This window comes from Lactuca virosa, chromosome 3 (assembly GCF_052849685.1).
Source record: "Lactuca virosa cultivar CGN04683 chromosome 3, Lactuca_virosa_CGN04683_v6, whole genome shotgun sequence".
Lineage (NCBI taxonomy): Eukaryota > Viridiplantae > Streptophyta > Magnoliopsida > Asterales > Asteraceae > Lactuca > Lactuca virosa.
In genome coordinates this window covers 65,922,251-65,936,265 of record NC_136428.1, presented here as the reverse complement: position 1 = coordinate 65,936,265, position 14,015 = coordinate 65,922,251, and the positions used below count along the sequence as shown (strand labels likewise).

The 14,015-nt window shown below is 31.2% G+C and overlaps 3 non-coding genes across 3 annotated transcripts; 1 reads left to right on the top strand and 2 right to left on the bottom strand.

Annotated features, from left to right (window-relative positions):
• Positions 1–4,020: 4,020 nt before the first annotated feature.
• On the bottom strand, positions 4,021–4,092 carry TRNAN-GUU (transfer RNA asparagine (anticodon GUU)). The gene has a single exon. It is a non-coding gene; the product is annotated as a tRNA-Asn (tRNA).
• Positions 4,093–11,173: 7,081 nt separating this feature from the next.
• TRNAS-GCU (transfer RNA serine (anticodon GCU)) lies at positions 11,174–11,261 on the bottom strand. Its single transcript has one exon. It is a non-coding gene; the product is annotated as a tRNA-Ser (tRNA).
• Positions 11,262–12,012: 751 nt separating this feature from the next.
• Positions 12,013–12,083, top strand: TRNAC-GCA (transfer RNA cysteine (anticodon GCA)). The gene has a single exon. It is a non-coding gene; the product is annotated as a tRNA-Cys (tRNA).
• Positions 12,084–14,015: the final 1,932 nt, after the last annotated feature.

Here is a 14,015-nt window from a genome sequence, read left to right as displayed (position 1 = left end):
AGTGCCAACAATTAAGAATTGTTTTCCTCTGCTTGCTGCATCAAAAACCAAATCACAAGCTTCTGATAAAAAACGAGCAGTTCTAGTAAGATTTGTAATATGAATACCTTTACGTTTTGCAGAGATATAAGGTGCCATTTTAGGATTCCATTTCCTAGTACCATGGCCAAAATGAACTCCTGCTTCCATCGTCTCTTCTAAATTAATGTTCCAATATCTTCTTGTCATTTCTCCCCACACTGCCTCCCCCTTTTGAAAAAAAAAGAGAGAGGTACCCTGAAATAAATAATTGTTTCGATGGAACCTTCTTTTATACCATAGATTGGCGTAGATACACAGCCCAAGCCATTATTCTTTTCTATTTGTTATTTTTTTTTATTACTATTACCAAATGGATCTGGGTATAATGAGTAGGAATTTAAATCTTACACAATTAATGAAAACAGGAATATTAATTCTGGAACCTGCCCGCCTATCTCTAAAAAATGATGGACAGTTTTTTATGTATCAAATCATAAGTATTTCATTGGTTCATAAAAGTAAGTATCAAAGTAATCAAAGATACCAAAAACAAGAAAATGTTGCTAAAAATATAGACAAAAAGAATTCTGATTTGCTTGTTCCTGAAAAAAATTTATCGTCTAGACGTCGTAGAGAATTAAGAATTCTCATTGTGGTAGAAAGCAACGTGCGACTTGAAGGACACGATCCGGTGTGGATTTTTATTCTTACATCCACCATTTTCTTTTATATAGGAATGAAGGTGCTCTTGGCTCGACGTCGTTTGTTCTATTCTACTAGAACCCTTCTTTTTTATTGGGTTGTAATGTAAATAGTTCATGATGGAGCTCGAGTAGAAAGTATGGATTAATTTCTCAGGGGCAACGATCTAGGGTTAATGCCAATCAATAAATTGGAACAACTTCGTAAGTATATCTTCGATATCGATATAGAAATTGAAAGGATCCGATTCGAGCAAATTTTCAATTCAAAAAAATTGTTGGAACCGCAAAACGTTTTCGATCCACAGTGTATCGCGCACGAATCAACCGTCAGTATGATTCTAGAAAGAAATCACAAAAGGGTTATGTTGCTACCATTTTGAAAGGATTCAGAAGCACCGAAGTAATGTCTAAACCCAATGATTTAAAACAAAGATAAAGGATCCCAGAACAAAGAAACACCACTTCAATTGTCTCACAGATCCGAATAAAGAATCCAAATAGATTTTCAACGAGACAAACGGGGGGTTAAAGACCACTCAATAAAAAAATATCTTAATTTTATTTAATATATTTGATAATTATTGAACTTGAGTTATGAGTACAAATGATTTTTTAGTTTTCAGTAAGTAAGTTAAATAAAAATGACTATAAGTTAAATTATAGGCTAATTTATTTTACGGATTCCTTTACTATTTATTATAATTTTATCCATAGACAAAACTTCAAATCATTTTTTCTCGAGCCGTACGAGGAGAAAACTTCCTATACGGTTCTAGGGGGGGGGGTTCTTTTTCATCTACATCTATCCCGATGAGCCGTCTATCGAATCGTTCCAATTGATGTTCGATCCCGAAGAGAAGGAAGAGATCTTCGGAAAGTGAGTTTTTATGATCGGATCAAGAATCAAACTTATTTAAACGTTCCCGCTATTCTCTATTTCCTTGAAAAAGGCGCTCAGCCTACAGGAACTGTTCAGGATATTTTAAAAAAGGCAGAGGTTTTTAAGGAACTTTGCCCTAATCAAACGAAATTCAATTAAATTAAGGAAATAAAAACTAAGGGTAGGATAGTGATTTCTATATAATTTTGGATATCTTTTCTATACTATGTTTTTTTTATTTCCTTCTTTTCTTGCTCTATTAGTATCTATTTATCATTTCTTTTATAGAATCTTTTTCTAACGAAAACCTTATTTGATTGATCCTCACAAAATCAAAAATTCTTGCCTACAATCGGGTGGTTTTCATTTGAATTCTAAATTCTAATACCAAGTAAGACACAAGGAATCGAAGTTCTTTATTCGACTTATATTAATTCAATACTTATATTAATTCAATATACTATTGATTGCATAAATCCTTTTTCTACTTCTTCTTTATTTAGAAACTAAAAATTTTAGTATATATGCAGTGTCAATCCAACACAAGTCCTTTTTTTTACTATTATTTCAATTTAAGTTCTTGTATTTTTTCCATCGTATTCTTTTCTTACCCTTTATATTGACAACATTGTATCGAACAAATATAATTCATCGTGATAAGCAGCTCTATTTATTTCCGTCCCATTTGATTTTTTACCTTAGTTGATTCAAATTATGGGTTCGTTGGATTAGCTTTGATACCCGCATTTTTGATTGAAAAAGGTGGATAACATAGAAATAGGGGATGGTCTAGCATTTTTTCCATTTCTTTATTTCTTTTTTTATCGGAAATTTTTTTATTTTTTCATCTGATTTAGTCATTTTTATGTTCCAAATAGAGTCTAATTTTTTTATATATTTTTTGATTTCGTACTTTAATGCTTTTATTTCATCATTTTGTTTTATTCTGATTGTATCTACATACCCGTTTTCTATTTGGGTAGCTAACTCAACAGTAGAGTGCTCGGCTTTTAAGTGCGGCTAGGATCTTTTACACATTAGATGAAGCGAGGGATTCATCCATACCATCGGTAAAGTTTGGAAGACCACGACTGATCCTGAAAGGGAATGAATGGAAAAAATAGCATGTCGTATCAATTAAGAGTTCTGAGAATAATTTATTCCGGCTCGGTACAAAACCTTCTTTAAATTAGTGAAAGGGAGCAAACCGAAGTCAATTTCAAGTTGGGTCGAATTAATAAATGGATAGGGCCCCGCGGCTTCAATTAATTTCATTTTGATTATAGGGAAAGAAAAAGCAACGAGCTTCCGTTCTTAATTTGAATGATTACCCGATCTAATTAGACGTTAAAAAAATATTAGTGCCCAATACGGGAAGGCTTTCTCCCAGGAATGTATTCTTGATTTTTTAATGAATCCTAAATATTACCATTCTCCATTCCATAATGGAGATGTGTGTGTATAAGAAACAGTATATTGATACAAAATTTCCAAAATCAAAAGAGCGATTGGGTTGAAAAAAAAGTAAAGGATTTCTAATCATCTTGTTATCCTATAATGAAAACGAACATAAATATTGAAATTGAAATGGAAAAAGAGAGGATAGAGAATCTGTTGATAAGTTTATCTGTATCCGAGGTATCTATTCGGTTTGTACTATAATACCTTGTTTTGACTGTATCGCACTATGTATCATTTGATAACCCCCAAAATCCTCTACCTTTCATTTAAATAGAATTTCAAATGGAGAAATTCCAAAGCTATTTAGGGCTAGATAGATCTCAACAACACCACTTCTTATATCCACTTATCTTTCAGGAGTATATTTATGTACTTGCTCATGATCATGGTTTAACTAGATCGATTTTGTTGGAAAATACAGGTTATGACAATAAATCCAGCTTACTAATTGTGAAACGTTTAATCAATCGAATGTATCAACAGAATCATTTGATTCTTTCGGTTAATAATTCTAAACAGACTCCATTTTTGAGGCACAACAAGAATTTTTATTCGCAAGTAATGTCCGAGGTCTCTTCAATCATTATGGAAATTCCATTGTCTCTGCGATTAATATCTTACCTAGAAAGGAAAGGGGTAGTCAAATCTGATAATTTACGATCAATTCATTCAATATTTTTTTTACGCGCTCGTAACTCTTCCTCAGCCAGGATGGGGCAGAATAGCAGAGCAAGTACAAGTATTAGTAGCATAACAAAAAAGCGTTCCTCGTCATTAATATGTTTGCTCGCGGCAATTGTAGCCTCTCGGGAAAATCGATGACTGCATCTTTGATGCACTGCTAGTACTAGTACATCTCAGAATTATTAATTGGATAGTTGTAAATAGCCCCAGGGCTATGGAACAAAGGAGTATCCCGGGCCTACACCGAGGTGTTGACGGTGTTTTTCAAATCTCCTCAAGTAGGATTCGAACCTACGACCAATCGGTTAACAGCCGACCGCTCTACCACTGAGCTACTGAGGAACAACGGGAGATTCGATCTCATAGAGTTCCATTCCCGTTCTCAACCCATGACCAATATGAGCTCGAAGCTTCCTTCGTAACTCCCGGAACTTCTTCATAGTGGCTCCCTTCCATGCCTCATTTCATAGGGAACCCCAAAGTGGCTCTATTTCATTATATTCCATCCATATCCCAATTCCATTCATTTAATATCCTTTTAGTGTCATTAACATAACAGATGTCATTTCTAGTCTATCTCTTTCTATTTCTATATATGGAAAGTTTCAAAATCATCATATAATAATCCATAAATTGCAATAGAATAGAAAAAGGGAGGTTTGTGATGATTTTGAAATCTTTTCTACTAGGTAATCTAGTATCCTTATGCATGAAGATAATCAATTCGGTCGTTGTGGTCGGACTCTATTATGGATTTCTGACCACATTCTCCATAGGGCCCTCCTATCTCTTCCTTCTCCGAGCTCACATTATGGAAGAAGGAGAAGAAGGAACCGAGAAGAAGGTATCAGCAACAACTGGTTTTATTACGGGACAGCTCATAATGTTCATATCGATCTATTATGTGCCTCTGCATCTAGCACTGGGTAGACCTCATACAATAACTGTCCTAGCTCTACCGTATCTTTTGTTTCATTTCTTCTGCAATACTCACAAACACTTCTTTGATTATGGATCTACTAACAGAAATTCAATGCGTAATCTCAGCATTCAATGTGTATTCCTGAATAATCTCATTTTTCAATTATTCAATCATTTCATTTTACCAAGTTCAATGTTAGCGAGATTAGTCAACATTTTTATGTTTCAACGCAACAGCAAGATTATTTTTGTAACAAGTAGTTTTGTTGGTTGGATAATTGGTCACATTATATTGATGAAATCAATTGGATTGTTAGTAGTTTCGATACGCAAAAATCGATCTATTCGTAAGTACATTCGATCTAATAAGTCCTTTGTGTCAGAATTGGCAAATTCTATGTCTATAGCTGGTATCCTTAATATTTTCTTATTGTTACATGTGTGTATTATTTAGGTAGAATGCCGTTACCCATTATTAATAAGAAACTGAACAACCTCGAGAAAATGGATCAAGCGAAGCTTAAAAACAATACACCGCTTTCTTATATGTATGAGAATCAAGAAGATTTGTATTTAGAAATACTTGGCAAAAAAGATGAAGAAAAATCCTTTTCTTTGTTTGAAAAACCTATTCTGACCTTTTTTTTCGATTATAATCGATGGAATCGTCCATTACGATACATAAGAAAAATAAATAAAAAATTGTCTGTAAGAAAAGAAACGTCACAATATTTTTTTTATACATGTCAAAGTGATGGAAAAAAAAGAATATCTTTTACATATCCTCCCAGTTTGTCAACTTTTGGGGAAATGATAGCAAGAAGGATATCGTTGTCTACATTAGAAAAACTCTCCGCTGATGCACTATACACCGAGTGGCTTTATACCAATAAAGAGAAAAATAACAACTTAAATAATGAATTTATAAATAGAATTGAGGCTTTAGAGACAGTATTTCTTTCTATAAACATACTTGACACAAAGACTAGATTGTGTAATGTTGAGACTGAAAAAAAAAAATTGCCTAGTTAACAAAAAGAATTACCTAGTTAAAATGGATGATCCCTTTTTGACTGGGATGTATCGTGGAAGAATCAATAAATTGTTTTCATCTTCAATAAATCAAATTTCGATAGAAAATTGCGCAAAAACATATGAACTAAATAAAATTCATTATAGCCTTCTTCCCTATCCTAATTCTCGAGAATATGAACATAAAATAGATCCTAATTCTCCAGACTATGAACAGAAAATAGAAAAATTAGAAAAAATCCAAGCCCAAATTGATTTAAATAATCGGTTCATTTTTTTATGGACCACAATTATAGCTAAACTTAGAGGTCAAAAAAACTCTAGTGGAATAAACGAAATCGGTAAAAAAACCCCCTCGATTGTCATACAAATTAATAAACGAGTTACACCAAAATTATAAAAAACGACGAAAAGAACAAGGCATAATACAAGGGCTGAGACACCAGCTTCGAACAAGAAAATATAAACATATAGATTTTTTAAATCGTTCGACACGAACTTTAGAAACTTTGAAACAGTCTAATTTAAATAATTCTAATTCTAATATTGATAAAAAATTTAATAATAAAGATTTGGGTTTTATAAGTTATTTGGAAGAACCAGATTTTCGTCGATCCTTAATCAAAGGATCTATGCGCGCTCAAAGGCGTAAATTGGTTATTTGGGGACAGTATCAAGGAAATCCTCATTCCCCGCTTTTTTTGGAAAAAAAAGCAAGATTTCCCTTTTCCTATATCCGACCTAATCAAACTTTTTTTAAATATTAAAGATCGGTTGGGTAAAAAGTCAGAATTCGAAATTTTAAATAAACAATCCCCCCCAAAAAGAAACAACCAGGAAGACGTAATGGAATTCTGGGAGACCATTCCACATGGACACAAAACAAGAGGTATTCTGTTACTAGCTCAATCAACTTTTAGAAAATATATTAAATTACCTTTATTGATAATAGCTAAGAATATTGTCCGTATTTTATTACGGCAATCTCCGGAATGGGATGAGGATTTCCAAGATTGGAATAGAGAAATTTATCTAAAATGCAGCTCTAATGGTCTTCAATTCTCCAAAACAAAATTTCCTAAAAATTGGTTAAGCGGAGGTTTTCAGATAAAAATCCTATATCCTTTTCATTTGAAACCTTGGCACAGATCTAAGCTAAGACTCTATGATTCTGATAGAGATCTAAAGCAACAAGAGGATTTTGATTCTTGTTTTTTAACAATTTTGGGAATGGAAACGGAACATCCTTTTGGTCCTCCTCGAAAAACACCTTCCTTTTTTGAACCCATTTTTAAAGATATAGACTATAAAGTCGAAATCAGAAAATTAAATTTTAGAGTTCGAAGAATTTTAAAAAAAATAAAAAAGAAAGAAGCAAAAGCATTTTTCTTTATAAAACAAAAAATAAAAGAACTTTTAAAAGGAAATAAAATTCCATTATTTCTACCGAGAGAAATATATGAATCAAGTGAAACTCAAACAGAAAAGGATTCCATAATCAGCAATCAGATAATTCATGAATCACTTAGTCAAATTCGATCTACAGGTTGGACAAATTATTCACAGGCAGAAGAAGAAATGAAACATAGGATTGATAGAAGAAAGACAATCAGAAATGAAATAGAAATAATGAAAAAAAATAAAATTAATAATGCATAATCATCCCAAAAAATTTTGAAAATATTAAAAATAAAAAATATTGAATTATTAGTTAAAATTTTCATTGAAAAAATATACATAGAGATCTTTCTATGTATCATTAATATGCGCAGAATCCCTCTACAACTTTTTATCCAATCAACAAAAAAAATTATTGATAATGATAAATACATTAACAATAATGAAACAAATCAAGAAAGGATTAATAAAACAAAACAAAATAAAATTGACATTATTTTGTCTATGACTATAAAAAGGGCTTTTGATAATCTTAGAAATAGTAAGCGGAAGTCAGATATTTTTTTTGATTTATCTTACTTGTCACAAAAATATGTATTTTTCAAATTATCACAAACGCAGATTATTAACTTCAATAAGTTAAGATCTATTCTTCAATATAATGGACCGTCTTTTTGTCTTAAGAGTGAAATAAAGTATTTTTTTGGAAGACAAGGCATATTTCATTCCGAATTAAGACATAATAAACTTCCAAATTGTGGAATGAATCCATGGAAAAACTGGTTAAGAGGTCATTATCAATACGATTTATCTCAGATTACATCGTCTAGATTAATCCCCCAAAAATGGCGAAATAGAATCAACCAATGCCAGACGTCTCAAAATAAAGATTTAAACAAATGGTATTCCTCTGAAAAAGACCAATTACTTGATTAAAAAAAAAAACAAAATTCGAAAGTCTATTTATTACCAAATAAAGAGGATAATTTTAAAAAAAAACTATAGATATGATCTTTTATCATATAAATATATTCATTCTGAAACTAAAAATAACTACTATATTTATAGATCATCATTAGAAACAAATAATAACCAAGAAAATTCCACCAGAAATAAAGAAAATTTTTTTAGCATACTCAAGAATATTCCTAGCAAGAATTATTTAGGAAAAAGCGATATTATATATATGGAAAAAAATAAAGATAGAAAATTTTTGTATAAAATTAATAAAAATATTAAGGTTGAACCTAATAAGGACCAAATAAAGGATAAAAATAAGGACCAAATAAAGGATAAAATTCATAATAATGGTCTTTTTTATCTTCCGATTGATTCAAATTTGGAAATAAATTACAAAAAGGTATTTTTTTTATTGGATGAGAATGAATGAAAAAATCTTAATCTTAAATTGCCTCATATCGAATCCGAAAGTTTTTTTCTTTCCAAAGTTTGTGAGACTTTATCATAAATATAAAGAGAAACCTTGGTTTATTCCAAGCAAATTACTTCTTTTTAATTTGAATATCAATTCCAATTTTAGTGAAATTCAAAATATCAACGGAAAGCAAGAAGAGGATTTTTTCAAATTTAGACCATCAAATTCAAAACAATATTTTGAATTAAATAATCAAAACAATATTGAAGAATACTTTTTAGAATCCGCCGAAAAACTAAAAATATTCCTTAAAGGAGATTTCCTTTGCAATTAAGATGGGCTGGACGTGTCAATCAATTGAATCAAAAAATAATGAATAATATCCAGATATATGGTCTACTACTTAGCCTGATAAATGTCAGAAAAATTACTATATCCTATATTCAAAGGAAAGAAATGGATCTGGGTATAATGAGTAGGAATTTAAATCTTACACAATTAATGAAAACAGGAATATTAATTCTGGAACCTGCCCGCCTATCTCTAAAAAATGACGGACAGTTTTTTATGTATCAAATCATAAGTATTTCATTGGTTCATAAAAGTAAGTACCAAAGTAATCAAAGATACAAAAAACAAGAAAATGTTGCTAAAAATATAGACAAAAAGAATTCTGATTTGCTTGTTCCTGAAAAAAATTTATCGTCTAGACGCCATAGAGAATTAAGAATTCTCATTTCTTTTAATTTGAATTTAAAGAATAACACTGGTGTGGATAGAAACACATTAGTTTACAACGAGAACAAGATAAAAAAATGGAGTCAATTTTTGGATGAAAATAAAGATTTTGACATAAAAAAAATGAATTAATTAAATTCAAGTTCTTTTTTGGCCTAATTATCGATTAGAAGATGATTATCATAAGAAATAAGAATTTCTGTTTCTTTTCGAATAGAATTGTCAATGATTTAAAGCAAATAAGCTAAATAGATCGAACAATAAAAAGAAATATCATTGTTAAATATTTAAATTTGAATATTTTAGGGATGCAAATTCTTTTTCACAAAAATAGAAAGACTATTGTCACTGAAATAGGATAACAATACATACCCATAGGTTAAGCACTTCCTCGTTTTATATGTATTTTCATATTTTGTTTAACCTGAGGTTAAGTAATCTTTCTGCAATTGTGATCTATGCCCCATCTTATCTTTATCTGGATCACAAAAGGAGTCAGTTACATTTGCATGTCATTTGAACTCGATTTAGTTCATTTTGTGAAAAACTGAGATATGATTCCGAAAAGAATCATTAAAAATCAAAAAAGAAAGAAGAATAAGATTATATCCAATATTAGACCTTGAAACAGAACCTTGTTGAACAAAAAAGATGTATTCGGATACAATGGATATGCTCTGGGACGGAAGGATTCGAACCTCCGAATAGCGGAACCAAAACCCGTTGCCTTACCACTTGGCTACGCCCCATTTATATTGTTATTGGACACTAATTCTAATAAAGAATAATATTGGTATTAAGTGTTCGTCAATTCCAGCCCAACTATCTATAGAAAATCTTTCTTCTTTATTCTTCTTTATAGAATATATTATAGATTCGTGCTAGGATTTTGACATGTGTATATCTAGAATTCAACTGAATTTATTGATCATTACATACAATTCAATTAAGATATTGTATGAAAGTATGATTTCTTCTATTCTCCTTTGAGAATTGGAGGATTTTTGATTGAGCGGAAAAAGAAGGAGTTTTTTGTCTACCTTACTTTCTTCATTTTTCCTTATATAAATAACTCAATCAAAATGCAATTATCTCGACGAACAAAATGTCTTTTATGCTTAATATCTTTAGTTTGATCTGTCTTAATTCTGCCCTTTATCCGAGTAGTCTTTTCTTCGCCAAATTGCCCGAAGCCTATGCTTTTTTGAATCCAATCGTAGATGTTATGCCAGTCATACCCTTGTTCTTTTTTCTTTTAGCCTTTGTTTGGCAAGCTGCTGTAAGTTTTTGATAAGATCTTGAATACTATCCTAGAAAATTCATGATTTATTCGAGAAAAATTATAACAATTGATAAGATCAAATAAGTCTGGAAGTATGAACCTTCAATTCAAACATTGAAATTCTTGGCTAGCCGCAATAAATTTGGCTCGCCCCATTTCCCGATTCTAATCCTTTTTCCGGCGAAAGACCTTATTAGGTTAGGGTCCCTTAGAATATCTAATTGTGGGTATGAAAGTGATTTGTGATAATCAAAGACTCTTATTACAAATTTAAACTTCAGTTGAATTTCTGAACATTCTTTTCTATTTCTAGAATTCATTTCTTGGTGTCAAAATAGGATATGTGATATAAAAATGGAGGATCTATTATCTTTTCTCGTTTTTCTTTTTCAAAAAATGATCTTGGAGGTTGTGTAATGCTTACTCTCAAACTTTTCGTTTACACAATAGTAATATTCTTTGTTTCTCTCTTCATCTTTGGATTCCTATCCAATGATCTAGGACGTAATCCTGGACGTGAAGAATAAAATAAAATTTTCGTTTTTCTTGCTTGATTTACAATTTTCTTAAGATTTTATTTTATATATTCATATTCCATACGTTTAACTAGTAAAAAAATCATTTAAAAGGGGTTTGCGAAATTTGAAAGAAAAAAAATAGAAAGTCATCAACGGAAACGGAAAGAGAGGGATTCGAACCCTCGGTACGAATAACTCGTACAACGGATTAGCAATCCGTCGCTTTCGTCCACTCAGCCATCTCTCCCAATTGAAAAAGATAATTACTATGTTACATTACACATCAAGTAAGGATTAACGAAAGTATTTCTTTCACATTCTTTATCGTTATTATATAATTAGCAATTCCATTTAGATGCTCGAAAGATCCAAATAGAAAGATAAATAAAGAAGACCTTCTTGCTTTTATTTTGTTCAAAGTGCCTTTTGGGCCTGGCCCGGTCAATACCCAGCCGGGCCTTTTTTTGTTCCAACGAATTCCATATATTTATAGGTATAGGAAACATACTCTAAAAAAGATACCCAATTTGGTATCTGTGTAAGAATTTCCATTGTGGGGTTTACATATACTTATCGTTTTTGTTATAATGGAAATTGAAAGGATTAAGAATCAATTAAGTATGTTTTGTAGTTTCTTATGTCATTAGGCAACCCCAATTTTAGATTCAAATCCAAGAATCATTCAGGAATTCTCAGTCAACGAATAGTTAATGGTTCCCATTTGTCATAAATTTTGTGACATAAATTTTGGTTTTTTTGAATGAAAATATACATTTGATTTTTCAATAGAAAAGTGAGGGGAAGTTTTTCGACATTTTATGTTTTGAGATACTATACAATCAATCGAAGGGGTGGTCAAACAAAAGGGGAAAAGGGTTTCTTTTAGAATTTTTATAAATTTAGAAAAAAAAGGATGAAATTAAAAAAGGGATGCAAGTACAATAAACTAAAGTTTAGTAATCCAACCCATAAAATTTTATCTTATTATGTATCGTTTTGGCGGCATGGCCGAGTGGTAAGGCGGGGGACTGCAAATCCTTTTTCCCCAGTTCAAATCCGGGTGCCGCCTCATCAACAAACGAATCAAAATTTATTATCTGCTGATATAAATCACCCAAATTTTACCCAACAGATAAGGCGATTGTTGATACTTGGTTGATTCTAAACATCTGTTCTGGGGATTTTGTAAAAGATTGGAAATCTTTCAATCTAAAATTCAAATAAAGATTATATTATAATGGTCGAAGCAAGACTTCCCGATTCCCTTCTACTGCTAATGTCTACTGATTGGGTCTTGAATTTCATTGGCATAGCCGCCGGCGGCTAACTAGTTGTGGAAAGTCCTTTATGTAATCTACATATATAGACTCGCGAGAATCTCTGAGTGTTCAGGCATTCAATCACTATTAGATTGAGATTGGATGGATAATTTACTTTTTTAAAGTGAAAAAAAAATTTTTTTTTTTTTTTAACCCCTCGTCAAGAGTATAATATACTATCTCCCAACTGCTTCAGAGAGACAATCGGGAAAGGAAAGGGTACGGATTAGATCAAATAGGAAATAAAAGTATGTAATAGATAGCAATTGATCTATTTGTACTTTGAAGGGCAACAAAGAATGGGCCCTGTTTTTTTATTACTATATGTTCCATTAGTAACATTCCTTTGTAGCGTCATTGTGTATTTTAGTTGTGTTTCGTCTTTCCCGGTTAGAAATCATATATGAATTTTTTAGAAATGGATTTATTTGATTGGTTCATCAATAGTGTTCGGCCAGAATCCCTTTTTGACTCTGGACCATGGATTCTACTATTATTAGTGAGCAATACAATTATGGAATATTTCTAGCATAAAGATAAGGGACATAATTGACATGGATATAGTAAGTCTCGCTTGGGCTGCTTTAATGGTAGTCTTTACATTTTCCCTTTCACTCGTAGTATGGGGAAGAAGTGGACTTTAGAAGGACTACTAATTTAGTTTAGGAATGAAATGGTATCAATTGTTTTATAGATCGTTCTGCAATGCATTTTTTATTTTTTATTTGAATTGAAATAATTTTCAAATCAAAATTTATTCATTTCGAAATTCCATTGGATTCTAGTGGAGAAATGTATTATATAACAGTAAAACAATTATTCAGTAAAACAATTATTTCAGAAAGAAAGAGAATTGGGTCCTACGTTAATTCCATATATGGATTAATCACTACATATATTGAAGATAGAAGCTAATATAGTATACCAACTTTATTAGAAAGTAAAGTACAACTTTATACACTACTATAACACTAATAGAGAGTATGGTAAGAAATTTCTTACCATACTCTCGGATCTCATAGAATACCGCTCATTATAGCCCGTTGATTTCATTTAAAACGCAAAAAAATAATTCTTTTGATTTGATTTCTTCAACTATTGATAAGAACTCAGAAGTCAAGTTTCATTTCAAGTAATTAATTATTTTGACTGACTGTTTTTACGTAAATGATAAGTAGAAAAGCAGTAGGAACTAAAATGAACAGTGCAGTAGCAATAAATGCAAGAATATTTACTTCCATAATCTCAATCTCATCGTTTTTTTTTATTTCACAATAACTCGGGATTTAATCCCATAGAGATGATAAATCTTTCACCTGTCAATTCAATGAATGCATTACCTATCGATGATCTTGAATCAGATCAATATCATGAATAACAATATCTGAGCTATTAAATTAATTCGTCGTCGAGAATTGAATAGTATAACATACGAAGATCTTTTATCCATACCGAATCCAAGATTGGATTCCCGGACCAATCAAAAATTCCTTTATTTATCCTTCTTTTCTGTTCTTTCTTTTCTATAACCTACCTTAGGTCTTCCGTATAGAACCATCAAATGAAGTATCCTCGTCCGTTTCCATTTCCATTAACTACAAAACGCCAACAAAAAATACAAGCGAAGTGGAAAAAGAGAGGAATTAGGTTGTAAATTTGAATGATCCAATTTTATTTGGAAG